Below are 6771 nucleotides of genomic sequence, written 5' to 3' on the forward strand. Positions count from 1 at the left end.
AAGAAATTCATGGAGTGCATGCTTTTGGCGATTCAACACAGAGCAGAAGCGTTCTGTGGCAAACATGTTACATCTATTAATATTTAGTCTTTTAGGGGAGGAGGGATCTAAGATATATGCTCTTAATGATAGAAAGCAATAAATGCCTTCAGACAAAGGAAAGGTGAAGTAGGGGCTGAAGAGATGGCTCGGCGTTTAAAAGCAGTGGCTGCTCTTGCAGAGAACCCAGGTTGTTCAAATCCTAACAACTATCCATAACTCCAGTTCTATAAGGAATCCGATGCCCTCTTCTGACTTCCATGGGCATTGCACAATATGGATGCACTTACATACATGCAGGCAATACACTCATAAACATAAAATTAAAATATAAAAAGGAAAGGTGAAGTAGCTTGGGAATTCAGTTGTAAAAAGAAACTCAGTACTTTTTGAGTTTCAATGAGCAAATCAGAGTTTTCTGATAAGGATGAAAGTTGAATGTTTTTAACTTCAGGGCAGCTTCAGGGTAAGAGATGATTATATTTTCTTAGAATCAAGAGTTTGTTTGGTTTCTTTTCTCTTCAGGGTGCTAATGCTTTCTTTGGTTTAGAAAAAAGTTGCAAATTCTACAACAGAGAATGATTCCTTTTGCATAAAAAATAGGTTCCATTTATCACACGTATTATGGCATACTGAAGGTGTCAAAGTTTCCTCGGGAGGAGTAGCAGTAGTAAACAGAAAGGGCAGCAAAAGAAAAATGTTGAAAATAAATTCACCAAGCATTTTTTAAGCAGGTCTATCCCAACCATAGACAAGGCTTAAGGATTTATTTATATTTGTTTTTAAATAATACATTTAAATTTTTTCATAAAATTATGTAGTGTATTTTGATCATATCAATTCACCACTATGTCCTTCCAACTCTTCCTAGTGCCCCCCACACTATCTCCCTCCCAATTTTATGTTCTCCTTTTTTATTGTTTTGAAGAATCCCCTGAGTCCAATTAGTGCTGCCCACATGGGCATATGTATGGGGCCATCCAATGGGATATTAAGAATTTAATGACTATATTAAAAATACTGATGCTATAGGTCTTCAGAAGTTTATAAGGATTCTAAGAGTCATGGAATTAATTACTTAGTACCCTGTAGGTGCAAACATTGTAATTGTCCAATAGATAAACAGAGGTACAATTTTAGGGGTTAATTACTGATTTTTCTACTTATTTTGACACTGAATAAAAGTAAAAATATTTATTTCAATGCCCCAAATTTTTAATTCAGGTATATTAAACTGTCAATATTTATTCTCCACAAATAAGTATGGCATCTTCACAACAGTGGCATTCCTCACACAGTCTGTAGTGTCCTCTTCTCTCTGGAGGACTTAGATTCATGACCATGTTTATAAATCATTCAGATTTAAATCAGCACTGCATACAAAGGATTCAAGAAATGGATCTTATAGAAAAATGAACGCTAATTGAGGAAACAGACAGGTTCCCAGAGTATGAAATCTGGTATAACTTCTTCATAAGACACCCAGCTGTGGATATTTAATATTTTTGAATATCAGATACAGTTTTCTCTTACCTCCTGAGATAAAAGAGCTAAGCTTGAAGTTACAAATAAGATCATCCATTCAAACACCTCAAAATACTCAGCTATATAAGGCATGAGATTCTTATAATTCTAGTATTTAGAACTCTGAAGAGTCAATTTAAACAATTTATATAGAGAAAACAATCTTTGTTCTTCTTCCACATCAGGAAGCAATATCCTGCAACCACCATGGTGAATCTATTACCATAAATAATGGGGTTTGCACCGATCTATTCAGATTCAGCAAATAAAATCCTGCAAGCTTGCTGTTTATGCCTGTTGCAAACATGTTCCTCTGTATAAAGTAGATGTCTAATAATCAAGTACATCTTTCACTTCCAGTGGAGTATTGAATTTTGTTGATGCAGATGATAGCTCACCCAGAAAACCTTCAATTCTTATATAGCTTTCCAATTACAGAAACAAAGACTCCCCTAGGCCATTTGGCCTTTGAAGCAAAATTACTTTTTAGTGAGGCTTATTGAGCTGTACATTATAACATAAGGTTAGATGAAGTAGAAGGCAGTGGCCTTATACTAAGCCCTCTAGAGCAATCCAACTCATCTGATCCTCTTTGCTACCATGCAAGACTTGCTCTATTGTACTTGACAAAGAACTCCACATCTTTCCCTTAACCTCAGGAGTTATCTATTCTCATCCTCCCACAAAATTTCTTCCCAGGATGAGATTTCTTTTTGGTTACTCTTATGTGGGTCTCCCCCAGAAAACCAAAAATCTACTGTCATCCATAAGGCTGACCACACTCCTTCCAACATTAGTTATTTTATAGCTGAAAAACGAAAGTGCCTTTGGACGTTTTATCTTTTGGCTTATCTGTTTGATCCATCCATCCATCTAGCTAGCTTTCAACCTTTACACTGTTAAGTGTAAAGCCTCTCTAAAAGATTTTGTTTTGAATCCCAGTCTCTGTACATAGCACAAAGTGTACCACATTGAAAGAGTAGAACTTCATAGAGGGAAAATAGAAAACAATGTCAATTTGTTTTCCTTTTGCTTCCCAAGTCTACAGAAGTAGTTCTTTTTTTTTTTTTTTTTTTTTTTAACTGAAATTGAAGGCAGATCTCATCATGCCATTTCTGTCCAGTATCAGAAAACGGAAACTCCTGAGTGCCTCATCAGTAATGGTACCTCTTGTGAAGATTGACCTCAGAGCTCAGCCTTGCTGGGAATAGTCAGCTCTTTCTGTCTGTTGCCTAAAGCCATGCCATCCCTCATCAGTCCTCACTTCCTTCTCTGGCTACTGGCACTCTCTAACCTCACTTTAAATCTGTGTCTTGTACAGCAAGAATGTCTGTGGAATATTCCAGTTCACAGAGGAAACAGTTGATCTTTCCTTGGCCCCAGTTTTTCCTTGTTTGAGGATCTTTGAAAAGATGTCGTTGCATTCTTAGCACCCAAGCACAATGCTTAGAACATAGCAGCACTTGATATTTGCCTCCAGTTTTTGAAGAAATCCATAGGTTCCATAAGACTATCTTGTATTTGTCTTTGAATTAAACCCTGCTTCATATTTTCAGGAAAATGATGCTCCCTAATCACTGTATCAGTTCATTTTTGTACTATACAGTCCAGTGGGCTTTATTTCCCCATCTGTTGATTTAGGACAGAAGGAATGCATTCATTCCAAGGCTTGGTCTCAAACATGCTTCATGATTCTATCACCTTCTTCCTTTGCTTCTGTCCACTCACTCAAAGGCAGAATGCCTGTGTGCTAAGAGGCCTATGATTCCATTTATGACAAGATCATCTAAAGGAAGTCAATCAAGAGCATGACACTTGGCATGAAACACAAAATTTTATTGTTAACGCAATGAGATTTGAACACTGTACGTGCTTTTCATACACAAAATGCTTTAATAATATAGTATACACAACCTATAAGGGAGTAAATATCTGTGTCATAGCAAGAAAACAATTCAACATCCAGCGTTGAGAGAATGCTGGCGGCGGCGGAGGGGGGCGCGGACTGCAAGGGATTCAGTTATCATGATGGAAAGGATGCCTTCATAGGCGAAGGGGGGACCAGATGAAGTGACTTCTCAAGTCCTCTCTCCTCCTTTAGGCTCATGAGGGGTACTCCACTCAGAGGGAGGCATGAAACCTGGTACTGTTCATGTAAATCAAAACTCTCAAAATGTAGAGGACGTTCTCTTTCTGGATGGTCATCATCAGAAGAGGAACCAGAGCCTTTTGCTGTGGCAGTGAAAGTTGGTTGTTTTTGCTTGAGGAGTCTATTAGTCTTCAGTGGCATTTCTGTAGTTCTGTTGACAGTTCACAAACCTTTTGTTCCAGTTTTAGATAAGGCTGGTGGAGCACTGAGCATTTTGCCAACTCATGGTGTTGAAACCTGTGATTTCCCATGCAAGGCTTTGACACCAAACCCCAGCCTCAGTCCATCCTTAGGAGCCACATGACTGCCTGGTTCTCCATTATCCTTCTCAGCAAAGATCAGAGTCCCATTCTGGATTATTCCAAGACTCCCACATTGTAGGTACTATAAGACAGAATTTATTATGAAAATTAATACTTTATTCAATGGCTAGGATCACAGTCACAATTTCTTTAAATTCAAGTTTAGAAAACTTATGTTTCTAAAAAAATTAATTAGCACAAAGCAAAACAAAAACCCTAGTAGTGTCTCTCCATTGGACTTTGGACATTTGCACATTTGAGGATTTCAGATCCAGTGAGACAATATATGTAAAAGTTCTTTAACTGGAAAGGATGACATATTGTTGTTTCCCCTTTCCCTGGTTCTCTCTAAAGTCAGTCACTGATACTTAGGGGTAGAAAGGTTGCTCATTGATGCCAGTGAACTATTAACAATCAATGAAATATTCTACACATACAAACAGCCAAAGCAAATGTAAGAAAATATGTCAACAATATGTTTGACTTTCTTCTCACCATTTAAAATAATGTTTCTGCAGGTGTTGCTAAAATTGTTTGTGGGGGTATGTAAACAAAGTCCAACCCTTCTCCCAAGGTGCCATTGACAATCTGAGGTACAATTTTACTAAAGTACACTCCAGAGAACCAATGACTCTATTGGGCTTACTAACAGAGCAGTAAGTAAGGGGGTAGTTATAAGAAATGTTGCATGTTCCAACCACTAAGGCTATACTGGAAAGTCTTCACCCAGCATGGATGATGGCTTCCCCACAACCATATAAATGGAGCCCCCCTGTTTTAGTCTTCCCCAACCTATAAACTCTAACCTTTCCTCCAAGCCATATGCAATTAAGGCTGAATTGCACATCATGGGTTTGAGGCTATGACTGAATGTTCATTTGTGGTTCCTTGTGACTCTCCCTGTCCCTCTTTCTATGCAGGGGTGTCAACAGTTGGCAAGCCCAGCTGTGATGATCTTTGCAAGTAGCCACAGCTGAGCTCAGAAAGCTGGCCATCTATCTGACTCCAAGGACAATTCATCCAACAACAGGATAAGTGAACTCATGGATGTGTAATGACTAGGAATTACAGAGCAGTGATGACATCTCCACTAGCATACCCAGACCTCCTCCCTGTGGCACGTACATAGGAATTTGGATTTTAATATGTAAGAAAATGGGGCTAGGAAAAGTCAGTTAAGCACAAAATAGTCACACACAAAAAAATGTAGTGTTAAATTCTCTGCAATGCTTGCAGCTCTTTGCAAGGCAATGTTAGGCAGTTATTGAAGAATTACACTAAGGGTTCTTCCTCAGGCTAACTACTTACTTCATGCATTAATCAACCATTAAACATTAATTATACCAAGTGTAAGGATACTTCCCACACAAGAAAAACATAGGAAAGATTCCCAAGAAAGTATACAGTAAGGAGAGTTTTAAGGCTAGGTGCATACCTTTAATCCCATCAATTGGGAGGCAGACGCAGGCAAATCTTTGTGAGATCAAGACCAGCCTCATCTACATAGCAGGTTCCAGGCCAGCTGAGCTACAGGAAGACCCTGTCTCAGAAACAAGACCAAAAAACAAAAACAACAACAACTCTCAGTAGCCACAAACCCTCGTGGTGCTTGATGCTGTCATTCCTCAACAACTGTTAGCTAAATTAGTGAGTTCAGTCTACACCTTCCTGGTCATCATTTTTGTTCCCATTCATTGACATAATTTAATGAAGCAATATCACTGTAGCAGCATTCTTCTAGATGTGGTGAACACTCGTAAACAAGACAAGCTGTCTCGTTTTCACCTAGGTCATTATTCTACTACGGTTATTGTCAAACATCCGGCTAAAACTTAAAGAAACAAATTGCCTATCGTGTCCTGGATGCATATTTAAATGATTAAAACAAAAGTCTCATGCAGCAGTATTTATTGTTTTCACTTTAAAAATACTCAAGTATTTTCTAATTTTTTTGTCTCTTGTTTTGTCTTGCTTTGCTTTGCTTTTGTTTGGGGGTTATTATCACCCTTATATAGTATATATTTTAGAGAATTTTGACACTAGTGGGTTTCTATATAGTTTTTCAAAAGACCTTTAGTGTGAGTCAACAATTCCCATACTCCCTTCTCTACCCTAACCACCCATACCCCAACCCATTTAATCTTTCCTGTTATGTTATCCACTTTCCCACTTTATATCACTGTATTCTAATCTCTTTAAAGTTGTTAAAGTTCCATTTCTAAATAACGTTCCAGTTCTTTTCCAGTTGTGATGGATAACCCATCACTATATTGCTTATATCTGATTATTTCTGTTGCCTTGAAGCAACGTAAATTATCTTTTCATTTTCTAAATTCAATATAGCAAAAGTATTTTATTATCAACATTAGCTTTCTCTCAGGTCTTGTCCCAGATAAACTATGGACTCCAGTAATATAATCCAATCTTCCTTTTTCTGCAAGGCATTACAGTAACTCTGCTTTCTTCATGAAGTAGTGATAGCAAAGTTTCAAGCTCTTCTGCTAGATCTCAAAGCTAGACAAGGACCTTACAGAGAAATATCCCTGTCTTGGGCCAGATGTGGTCACTCATACCTGTAATCTTAACAATTGGGAGGCTGAGACAGGATGAACACTCACAAGTTTGATCGCTGTCTGAGCTACATAATAAGTTGCAGGCCAGCCTGGGCTATTTAGTCAGACCCTATCTGAAAAGAAGAAAGAAAGGAAAGAAAGAAAGAAAGAAAGAAAGAAAGAAAGAAAGAAAGAAAGAAAGAAA

At 37.9% G+C, this 6771-nt stretch overlaps 1 pseudogene; it reads right to left on the bottom strand.

Annotated features, from left to right (window-relative positions):
• Positions 1-3439: 3439 nt before the first annotated feature.
• The window catches only part of LOC115070829, a 5538-nt pseudogene continuing 2206 nt past the window's right edge, over positions 3440-6771 (bottom strand).

This window comes from Nannospalax galili, unplaced genomic scaffold, assembly GCF_000622305.1.
Source record: "Nannospalax galili isolate Female #2095 unplaced genomic scaffold, S.galili_v1.0 scaffold257, whole genome shotgun sequence".
NCBI lineage: Eukaryota > Metazoa > Chordata > Mammalia > Rodentia > Spalacidae > Nannospalax > Nannospalax galili.